The sequence below is a fragment of the Dermochelys coriacea genome, chromosome 4, assembly GCF_009764565.3.
Source record: "Dermochelys coriacea isolate rDerCor1 chromosome 4, rDerCor1.pri.v4, whole genome shotgun sequence".
Taxonomy (NCBI): Eukaryota; Metazoa; Chordata; order Testudines; family Dermochelyidae; genus Dermochelys; species Dermochelys coriacea.
Genome location: NC_050071.1, coordinates 19,823,122 through 19,835,605, shown reverse-complemented (window position 1 = coordinate 19,835,605; position 12,484 = coordinate 19,823,122). Strand labels below are relative to the sequence as shown.

Below are 12,484 nucleotides of genomic sequence, written 5' to 3'. Positions count from 1 at the left end.
GACTCTTCCCCAAGAAATTATTTTCATGTATGTGTTTGACAATTTTGTTCTTAAGTTTCATCTAGTTTGCCCGGTACTGAAGTGAGGTTTACTGGCTTGTAATTGCTGGGATCATTCTGGAGCCCTTTTTAAAATTGGTGCCATATTAGCTATCCTCCAGTCATTTGGTACAGAAGCTGATTTCAATGATAGGTTACAGGCTACAGTTATTAGTTCTGCAATTTCACTTTTGAATTCCTTCAGAACTCTTGGGTGAATACCATCTGGTCCTGGTGACTTATTACTATTTAGCTTATCAATTTTTCCAAAATCACCTCTAATGACACCTCCATCTGGGACAGTTCCTCAGATTTCTCACCTTAAAAGAATGGCTCAGGTTTGGGAATCTCCCTCACATCCTGAACTGAGAAGACCAATTCAAAGAATTCATTTTTTCTCCGCAATAGTCTTATTATCATTAAGTGCTCCTTTAGCATCTCGATTTTCCCGTGGCACCACTGGTTGTTTAGCAGGCTTCCTGCTTCTGATGTACTTAAAACATTTTTTGCTATTACTTTTTGAGTCTTTGGCTAGCTGTTCTTCATATTCTTTTTTGGGCTTCCTAATTATATTTTTACACTTCATTTTCCAGAGTTTATATGCTCTTTTCTATTTTACTCACTAAGATTTAACTTCCACTTTTTAAAGTATGCTTTTTTGTCTCTCACTGCTTCTTTTAGTTTGTTGTTTAACCATGGTGGCTCTTTATTTGGTTATTTTACTAAGTTTTTTAATTTGGGTATATTTAAATTGAGCCTCTATTATCGTGACTTTAAAGAGTTTCCATGCAACTTGCAGGGATTTCACTTTTGGCACTGTACATTTTAATTTCTGTTTCACTAACTTCCTCGTTTTTGTGTAATTCCCCCTTTCTGAAATTAAATGCTATGGTGTTGGGCTGCTGTGGTCTTTTCCCCACCAAGGGATGTTAAATTTAATTATATTGTGGTCACTATTATCAAGCGGTTCAGCTATATTCATCTATTGGACCAGATTCTGTGCTCCACTTCGGACTAAATCAAGAATTGCCTCTCCTCTGCTGGGTTCCTGGATTAGCTCCTCCAAGAAGCAGACATTTAGGTGTCAACAAACTTTATCTCTGCATCCAGTCCTGAGGTGACATGTACCCAGTCATATGGGGATAGTTGAAATCCCCCATTATTATTGAGTTTTTTATTTGTATAGCCTCTCTAATCTCCCTGAGCATTTCACAGTCACTATCACCATCCTGGTCAGGTGGTAGGTAATATATCCCTGTGGCTATATTCTTATTATTAGAGCATATAATCTCTATGGATAGTAATTCCAAGGTACAGTTTGGTTCATCTAAGATTTTAAAATCATTTGATTCTATGCTTTCTTTCACATATAGTGCCACTCCCCCACCAGCACGACTTGTTCTGTTCCTCCGATGTATTTTGTACCTTAGTATTACTGTGTCCCATTGATTATCCTCATTCCTCCAAGTTTCTGTGATGCCTATCTAAACTAAATATCCTCATTTAATATGAGGCATTCTAGTTCACCCATCTTATTATATAGACTTCTAGCATTTGTAAATAAGCACTTTAAAAACATATCACTTTTTACCTATCTGCCATTACATGATGTAATTGAATGGGACTCTTTTTTTTTCATTTGACTGTTTCTCATGAGATCCTATCCATATTTTATCATCTTCCATCCTCTCTTCCTTACTAGGACATAGAGCATCTCCATTAATAGATCCTCCCCTAAGGGATGTTTCTGTCCGAACCACATGTTCCTCTGCACCTGTCGGCTTTCCCCCAGCCCTTAGTTTAAAAACTGCTCTATGAGCTTTTAAATTTTAACTGCCAGCAATCTGGTTCCACTTTGGTTTAGATGAAGCCCATCCATCCTGTATAGAATCCCCCTTTCCCAAAAGTTTCCCCAGTTCCAAATAATTCTAAACCCGTCCTCCCTACACAATCATCTCATCCACTCATTGAGACCCTGCAGTTCTGCCTGTCTGTCTGGCCTTGCACGTGGAACTGGAACTGGATGTGTCACCTTCAAACATCAGCACTGTGGACAATACAGCCCCATTCTGCTATGATAAAGAGGCTATCAAAGTGGGTTAAACTGTGAGCTTTACTGAAAGAACAAAGTTAATCATAGACTAATGCCCCTCTCAGGTCCAATAGAATATTTATTTCTTGTAAAAATAACCTGAGAACTTTTATGGCAAACTGACCCATTTATCAGCAGAAAGGATGCTTGGCCCCTCTCCACCCAGAGTATTCATCAAGGTATTTCTGTGACTCCTATCACAAGAGTATCTGAACACCTCACAATGTCCTTACAGTGTCCTTGTGAGGCGTGGGAAAAGTATCATTGCAAATGGTGACATGAGAAACAGAGAGATTAAATGACTTGCCCAGAATCACAGAGCCAGATATTTATCCCAGGGCTACTGCATTTTAAACTAAGGCAGAGGTTTCCAAACTGGGGGTCGGGACCCCTCAGGGGGTTGCGAGGTTATTACATGGGGGGTCGCAAGCTGTCAACCTCCACCCTAAACCCCGCTTTGCATCCAGCATTTATAATGGCATTAAATATATAAAATTTTAATTGATAAGGGGGGGGGCTTGCACTCAGAGGTTTGCTAAGTGAAAGGGGTCACCAGTACAAAAGTTTGAGAACTACTGAACTAAGGCTTAACCACAGGACCATCCTTCCTCCTTAGCAACATTCAAAGAAGGATTGGATATTTATATAGATAATAAGAATAGCCATAGTTGTTATAGTATGTGCTTAAAAAAAGAGAGAGAGTTTGGGAAAAGAGAGATGAAAATTTCCATGTTTTAGCTTTTTAAACAAGTTTCCATTAGAGATTAGAGGAAACTTCCCAGAGGTGCAAATTATCCCACATATGTCTACTGCAGGGTTTCTTGCGTTTCCTCTCAAGCATCTGATGCTGGCCATTGTCAAGGACAGGATGTTGGACAGTCTGATCTAGTATGGCAATTCTAGTGCTCCCGCTTTAAACCAGCGAACCTGCATCTGATTTTTAACCCTTTGTTAAATATTGGGATACCCAGCATCTCCACAAGAAGTCTTCACCAACCACTCACCAAATGCTGACTATGTAGTCATGCTTGTGGGGACAGGATATCATCACTAGAGAAAAAATTAGCCACGAGGGCTGGTAGTTTATACTTCACTGACAGGCATTAGTGACATGACTATTGTCAGATGCAGGCAGAGGTTTGTCATGTAATATTCCTCTTCTGCCCTTTTAGTGCAGGGGAAAAGGTGGCCAACTGTCCAAAAAAAGAGTAAGCAACAAATGTCAGACAACAACTTGAGCTGTGAGATAATAGTGCTGTTTATTTACCAGCTGAAGAATGAATGAAGCATGCAAGTGCCACACAGGCAATAAATTCAACACAGTAAAAACACTGACTGTCAGGCCAAAAATACTCTGCCTTTCACTGGGTACACAGGAAAAACATCTCTAAGGTTTTTATAAGGTTACTTTATACAATAAAGGTATTCTGGAAAAATTAATCAGTGTTGCCTACACACTATTTCACCTTCTAGTTCTGATACTCTCCTGGCTCTTCCTGAAGTGATTTATTGCCCTTCTAATTTGACCTGATTTGAATAATTTGATTCATGTGTTCATTGAAAATTCACTCAAAGGGCATTGTGTTCCCCTCTGCTGAGAGGCCTGGTGCTTTAGATGAGGTGGAAAAAATACACCAAGGAAAGGAAAGGAGAGGAGAGACATTTCTGCAACAGGCTCCCCCAACCATCTGGGAGACTGTGAAAGACTCTCTGTTACCTCTGAGACCCAGGGCTTTTCAGCTCAGGTGAGAACAGCTTCTCTCTGCCATGTGCTAATTGGGTAGATATCAGGAAGAATATTTGTGCAGAAGTTAATGCCGCTCCCAGTTTTTATTCCACACATGCTGCTATATTGGAGAATGGGATTTAGGTAGATTTGGATGGAAGAGCAATGGCAGCATAACTCCTAAAGTAGCAATGCTAAAAGAATAAGGCTCTCTTTGGGGCTGGAGCTTTCTCTCTCTGCCATCTTAGTGCTGGATAACGAGATAACTTCATCAAATGTTTCCTGTGTTGGACAGCTGATACAAGTAGAATATCAGTATCCTGAGGGAATAAAAAACAACAACAACCTGTTCCTCTTGGATACTTTCCCACTACCAGGAAGGAGCCTTAAGGAGCTAAATAGGGTGTGTGAAATGTACCTGAAATCGTGGGACAAAAGTGACCATCCAAGGAGTAGATGACATTTATTCTCAGTGCAGTAATGAAGTTTGCCGATAAATACTATGAAAAACAATGGAAAGTTGGGGCGGGGGAGGTTATTTGGAGCTGCCAGATCAAGAGAATTATGGGTTACTGTTTCCTTATGTTTGATAAGAGTATCCTCTGGAAGAAGCAGCTGCAGTCTACTCTGCTTTGGGCCAAATCCTAATTCTTACAGAAATTTAATAAAAAAACTACTGTTAATTTAAATGAGACCAGGATTTGACTCTTTGTGTGTATAGACCCATGTTGGGAATAGATAACAGTAGCTCTAAATGCAGTAGGTGTTTAAAATAATGCTTGGTACATTATGTATAGAGCAATTTATATTTGTATAATATAGACCATATAGGCACTTAATTAGTAGCATTACAGATTACACGACCAAATTCACTCTGTAAGTGGGCACAACTCCATTTAACTCCTATGCCAGTGGTTAATTTAGCCTGAGGTATATTGATTTATAAGTTTTTGAAACCTTAAGTGGTCTGACTTCCATCTTGGCTTTCTAATCTGTGTAAAATAAATTAAGGGGTTATGGTTTGATTGAAATTGCAGCAGTGTAAAGTAAGAATCTCTCCAATGAAGTCATTGGAATTTGTCCAGATTTAAATCTGCTTTAGTAAAGCCAGAATCTGACCCAAAATGATAGGGAACAAATAAAGCTGAATGTACATGAAAGAGTTCAGAAGTTACTCATCCTTTGTTCTTCAAAGAGTGGTTTGTCACAAGGACCTGCTCTTCTAGGATTGCTTGTGTGGGAGGCATAGCATGCTCACTGGTTATTATGATGAGAATGTACAGGTTGTTGTTGATACTTTGTCTTTTGCATTGACAGATAAGGGTCTTTAAAGGGGCCTCTTCCTTAGCTATTTGTTCTTTCTTTAGCCCATGCTTTAAATCAAACTCTGCATGCAATACAGCCATTAGTGCACGGAAGAGGGCTTGGGAAGATAAATACAGTGCATATTCTGCATAGCCCTCTGTTAGAATGTATTTCAGCAGCCATAGGAGCAATTAATAGGAGCTAATAGGAGCAGTCTGCAAAGCTCCTGGTTGCTATGGGTGTTGCCTAGTGTTTAGTGCTACCATCTGAGCCACTGAGAGCTGTCCTGTTGCTTCTTGCAAAATCATTTCCATTTCACTCAGGAAAAATTTTTCCCTCTCTGCTTTTTAACATATTCTCTAGAGCTGGTCAGATCAGCAAGGCATAACTGAAGCCAGGGTCTAAAATGTCCAGAAACAAAAGGGAGATGGGGGGGGGGAAGTCACGTATATCAACCTCATCCGTTCGTTGCAGTGGCTCATAATGGCTGCCAAGGAGATACCAAAGAGAAGATTAGTAATACAAATAATACTATAAAACGCCCTCCAGGGCAAATGTATCTTTCTCAAGGAAAAAGAAAAGCAAAGCCCCCATTTGTGAAAATGAAAAAGTAATTAATTTGTCCATCATTTGGGAGGGAAGAGAATTGCATTTTGGCTTGCATGTTAAGTAATGTACAGATTTGTAAGGGGAGTCTCAGCTCAGTCTATATACAACCCAATACTTCTGGTTCTGATGGACTGGTGAATGTTAGCTTCCTTGTGTTTTTAAAATAAGAGATGAGAAATTCTGCTAAATTTGAAGTGAACTTTGCTGCTGTTATTATTTATTTATACTGCAGTCTTGTCAAGGAACTTCATTCATGGACCAGGACTCCATTGTAAGAGGTGCTGTACAAATACATGAACCAAAACATGGCAACAGGTTGAGTAGATGACAGTGTACATCTTTATGCTGGTTGAACTTGGTGACTGGTGGGTCTTAGACTACATATATCAATGTAGGTGCACATGCATTGTATGGGTGTGTGTGTGTATGTACCATATATATACACACCCATACAATGTGTGTGCACCTGCATTGATATATGCTGTCTAATACCACATATGTGATAGCGATAGCCATTTGATAATTGCAGACCATACAGTACAATGCCTTTATCAGGTATCTTTGTCTCACCTGCATTTGATCATTCCCATAGCATCTACTTAAACATTCCAACCCACTTAATAGCTTCTAATACCACAATAAAAAAACCAAAAACACCTGCCACAAAATGTTTCCATCTTTTTCCAAATATGGAGTTTTCCCATTCCCTAATCCCTTTCCCCTCAAAATTGCATCCATCTGCGGTACGGGATGGAAAGTACTCAGTCCTGGATCACTGACATGTTTAGGGAATGACATCTTGTTTGATTACCTGGACTCCTTACGGCTTCTGGATACCTTAGTAGCCATGGCTGCTCTTTATTTAATCTTGGGCTGGCCATACCCCAAGGAGACCACACCCATCCAGCTCTATCAAATTTGCACTTGACCATACTTGTCACATCCAGGCTTGATTATTTTAATGTAGGGATGTCAAGCGATTAAAAAAATTTAATCATAATTAATCGCTCTGTTAAACAATAGAATGCCATTTATTTAAATATTTGTGGATATTTTCTACATTTTCAAATATATTGATTTCAATTACAACACAAAATACAAAGTTGACAGTGCTCATGTTATATTTATTTTTTATTACAAATATTTACACTGTAAAAAAGAAACAAAAGAAAATATATTTTTCAATTCACCTAATACAAGTACTGTAGTGCAATATCTTTATCATGAAAATTGAACTTACAAATGTGGAGTTATGTACAAATAAACTGCACTCAAAAATAAAACAATGTAAAACTTTAGCGCCTACAAGTTCACTCATTCCTACTTCTTGCTCAGCCAATCGCTCAAATAAACAAGTTTGTTTACATTTGCAGGAGATAATGCTGCCTGCTTCTTGTTTACAATGTCACCTGAAAGTGAGAACAGGTGTTTCCACGGCACTTTTGTAGCGGGTGTCGCAAGATATTTACATGCCAGATGCGCTTAAAGATTCACATGTCATGCTTCAACCACCATTCCAGAGGACATGCTTCCATGCTGATGACTGGTTCTGCTCGATGACAATCCAAAGCAGAGTTGATCGACGCATGTTCATTTCCATCACCTGAGTCAGATGCCACCAAGAAGGTTGATTTTCTTTTTTGGTGGTTCAGGTTCTGTAGTTTCCACATCGGACTGTTGCTCTTTTAAGACTTCTGAAAACATGCTCTACACCTCGTCCCTCTCAGATTTTGAAAGGCACTTCAGATTCGTAAACCTTGGGTTGAGTGCTGTAGCTACTTTTAGAAATCTCACATTGGTACCATCTTCGCGTTTTGTCAGATCTGCAGTGAAAGTTCTTAAAATGAACACGTGCTGGATCGTCATCCAAATTGCCATAACATGAAATATATGGCAGAATGCAGGTAAAACAGAGCTGGAGACATATTATTCTCCCCCAAAGAGTTCAGTCACAAATTCAGTTAATGCATAATTTTTTTTAATGAGCATCATCGGCATGGAAGCACGTCCTCTGGAATGGTGGCCAAAGCGTGAAGGGGCATACTAATGTTTAGCATACCTGTCACATAAATACCTAGCAATGCCATGGTGTCATGTGAACACCTGTTCTCATTTTCAGGTGACATTGTAAATAAGAAACAGGCAGCATTATCTCCCGTAAATGTAAACAAACATGTTTGTCTTAGTGATTGGCTGAACAAGAAGTAGGACTCAGTGGATTTATAAGTTCTGAAGTTTTACATTTTGTTTTGAGTGCAGTTATGTAATGAAAAAAATCTACATTTCTAAGTTGCACTTGCATGATAAACAGATTGTACTACAATACTTGTATGAGGTGAATTGAAAAATATTATTTCTTTTATCATTTTTACAGTGCAAATATTTGAAATAAAAATAATATAAAGGAGCACTATACACTTTTTGTTCTGTGTTGTAAATTTAAATCAAATATTTGAAAATGTAGAAAAACATCTAAAATATTTAATACATTTCCAACTGGTGTGTAATTAAAACTGCAATTAATCGTGATTAATTTTTTTGAGTTAATCACATGAGTAAACTGTGATTAATTGACAGCCCTATTTTAGTGCACTGTATCTACGGCTGAAATTGTTGATCTTGAAAAGGCTCCAATTCATTCAAAAGACAACAGCTGGCTTACTCAGCAATCTGGGCCATCGAGAGCATGTCACTCCTCTGCTTTGCTATTTTTTCTCTGGCTTTCCATTATGAATCCGGTGAGATTGAATGTTTTAGACTTCCTCCTCCAAAGCTCTGATCAGACTGTCCCATGTTATCTATGGGATTGCCTTATCACACATGATGAGGACCTCCCATGACAGCTGTGTTCCAGTGCTACAAGGGAGAGACTCATGCACAGCATACAGAGCTTATTGGCCACTGGTCTTCAGCTTTGCAGCTTGCTTTGAGGAGAGATGAAAATGGCCCCAAATACAGCATCTTCAAAAAAAAATCTAAAACCCACATATTTGACCTAACCTTCCCCCAATAAAGCCGTGTATTTATATACAAAAACAAATTCCTCTCACAAAAATGAAACTCGCTACAGAAGGGAGAGAACGATATAGAGACCTTCTTATGTTCATTTTAATACATTTGTGAGGGTCTCAGATGCCACAAAGATGGGAAAGATTATAAGAACCATGACAGAAGGAATATGAGGAGAGTCAGGGCAGAGGAAATCACTAATCCAAAAAGATTTCTTGCCATATTTTTTAACTAGCTCTAAAGGTGAAATGTCGGGGGATAGAAAGTTGACATTTGGCAATGAAAAATCCTTCATTTATGAAAAGTGCTTTTCAATGTTATGTGCAAAGCTGGTTTTGATTTGATCAACTTATGAACCTTTGAAAACTCATGTTCTGTGAATGAACATGATGTTTGGAATAATGAAAGCACTAAACTTGGAAAGAGCACAACTGAGGAAAGTCACATTTTTGCATGCTTGACTATCTTAGCTGCACACATTACAATACACTCATGGGCTAACGTTGTGCATGCAACTTTACCTTCAGCATATATTGACTTTTGAGTGCTTAGTTGTGCAGTCTTAGGCCCTGTTTCTGCAAAGTCTTATGCATGTGCTTAACTTTATGTGCATGAGTAGTCCGATTAAGGACTTTGCACATGCAAGTATTCCCATTAAAGTTAGGCATGTGTGTAAGTCTTTGCAGGATCAGGGCCTTAATGCTTTTGTGGTATGTTTTCTGTATAATGTGTGTACACAGGATACATTTAAAAATATTGTTTAGATTGTAAGCCCTTCAGGCTAGGGATTCGAAACGGTGTACTCTGTGTTTGTGCAATGTCTAACACAATGGGGCCCCATTACTGGTTAATCCTTAGGTTAATAAATATGATAATTGTTGTTAATTATAATATAAAAGTCCATATACTAAGAATATACAATTTTTTTGCGTACATTTCTGAAAAAATGTTTATCAGTTGTGGAAAAATTTCATAAGTTGCCCATTTTCTTTTTTACTTTGTCAGAATCAGACACCTGGTGCAATTAATGACATTGTCTGAGCTGGAACAAGGCATCCTTGGCATCCTTTGCACTAACTAGTTGAACCATTATTTTACATACTGCCATTGTATACATATAGTTGGTCTCCATATGGTAGGTGAAGGAGGAGGAGAATGAGACAACTCTGGTTGCATCACAATTAGCAAAAGTTTCAGCTGGTATCTGTAGCGCAATGTATTTATGGCTTTATTCAGTACATGTTGTGATGCCAAATCCCCAATATCACTCCTGGATTGCTTCCCTTGGTCTCTGCACATGGTGCTCTGACAATTTGACATCATTCTTTATGTAAGTCATTACTGATTGGCTGTTTTGTGACTTGTTCTAGCTGTGCTAACCTATTAGAAAGAGCCTCTGTTGTTTCACTGGCATGTCACTGTCAGAGAGGACCAAAGGGTGGTTGATATAAATGAGGTGATTCATCACTGCCACTGGGCAGAACAGAAGACTTATTTTGTATATTAAAATATAATGTATATATGACTATTTGGTGCCAGCAACTGGAAAGAAATAGCATTTTCAAGTGGATTTGGTGAGAGGGGGTGCTGGAGAAATAGAGATAGAGATTACCGAAGCCAGAGAAGGGGAGATTAAAGGCCCAGAGTGTATGGATGAGGGAAGGAAGTCTGGGGAGACTGGGATAGTTGGATGCAAATTGTAGCAGAAAGCAGGAGATGTAGGAACTGGTGTGTGTGAGGAAGCAGGAACAGAGAGCAGCTGGGCTTGCATCATCCAGTTCTCTTAGGGGAGCAAAATCCCCCATCTGTGCAGAATAGGAATGCTCCCTCTGTGACATTCTGTTACTCCCTGGGGCACTGCAGATGTCCCTCTCAAGGGGATCTACAGAGAATGAGTTCCCCAGGAGGGGTTTGTAGTAGGGTTCCAGCTGCGGTGCCTGGCACTATCCACTGTTCAATTTGGGCACATCTGTGTAGAAGTCCTGTCAGGAGTTAGAGCAACATTAGGTTCTGGGCAGGTCCCTCTGTGGTTGCTGCAGAGATATTGGATGAATGGCCTGGGCAGATCTGTGTGCACCTTTCTCCTCTAGATTTGTGAAGTAAGGAGGCTTTGTCCCAGTTGACTTCATGGCTCCTCAAATGCCTCCCAGTTGTGTTTCCATGTGCATGCATGTTTCACACACCCTGTCTGCAGAACGTAGGAGCAGAGACTGCATTGCATGGGGAACAGTAAGTGCTGCCCAAGAAAAGGAGTCAAAATATGCCCTAATCCCTGTGTAACTCCCAAATAATTAATTATGTTGATTTTAAGGGCTTTGTTTTAAGAATCTCATCAAAATATGTGAGAAAATTGTCTGCATGTAAAAAATAAATACAGGCTGTATACAGGCTTGATTCTATCTCCTGATTGACTGCAAGCATCAAAGCATCTATTTTACATACTGCATGGACAAGATCGAGGCACAATACATGATTGTCTAAGCCTGATTTCAACTTACATCCATCTGGCAACATCTGCTATTGAATGACTCATGATTTTACCTCTCATCCCATCACTTATGAAGAGTGGCTTACTGTAAGACATCCGTTCCTCTCTCCCCACACATGTGCACATGCACTTGAATTAGATTCTCAACCAGTGCAAATTGGCATAGTTCCATTTTGCTTCAGAAGACAATTTACACCAACTCAGGATGTGACCCGACAGCAGAAGTGCATGTACACACTCTTTGTAAACAGGAAATTTATTTCTAACAAACCTTACAGAGTGTGGAACCTGATCAGTTCACCCCAGAACCAAACTATTTTAAAGAAGTACCTACAGATAAAAGGAGGGGATGGTTAGGGATAGGCAACCATGAAGTGATATTTACATTGTAAGACCTGTGCTTTTAAGGAAAGTGCATGGATGACAGGAGAGGCCACATTGGGGAAGCAGTTGATCTCCCCTTCGTGGGGTTCTGGAGATGCACTCCTGCAGTGTAGGCTTTCTTAGAACAGATTTGTGGTGACAAAACATAGTATATTTGAGTCTACTAAATTCAAACCCACCTCATTCAGATTTAGTCCTCTGCTTGTATTATTTGATGAACTTTACACATAGTCTTGACTATCTAATTCATCTAATCCGTCCATCTTGCCTGCCCTGTTTACAAAAGCTATGGCACCTAATCTAACATTGAGATTGTAACCACTGCCATCTGGAATGGTTATTACTTGTCAAAGCAATACTTCTGGACAACCTATTATAGGGCTGAACAGTGCTGAATGTGATAACAGTCCCAGGGGTCTCCAGAGTGGGAGCACTGAGGTTTTTTTTTTTTTGGGTGCGTGGTGCAACCTGAAAGGTTGGGTAGGATAGAGTTGGGATCAGGTTTTCTGCTACATCAGCTACAAGGAAAGAATATGCAATATTCCACTGGAATGTTCCTTTTTGCTGTTCCAGTGAATACACTTCATCTAAATTATATAGCGTGGGATCCAGTCAAGTGGGTGAACAGAATAAAGACAGATGGCAATGAATTAACTTTGACACTTTTTTACTGCAGCCATAAAACTATGAAACTGAGACTAGGGGGCCAGATTTATCAAAAGGAGAGGAGGGAGACATTTTTCCTGTTTCTTTATTGTACGTAATAGGTGGCACACTTATCGATTAAGTATCTGCTTTGCATATAATTGAATCATTTTAGTTATAATTGAGCA

At 39.3% G+C, this 12,484-nt stretch overlaps 1 protein-coding gene across 23 annotated transcripts in view; it reads left to right on the top strand.

Annotated features, from left to right (window-relative positions):
• Nucleotides 1-12,484, top strand: part of MAPK10 (mitogen-activated protein kinase 10) — a 250,225-nt gene that overhangs the window by 83,201 nt on the left and 154,540 nt on the right. The window lies entirely within an intron of this gene.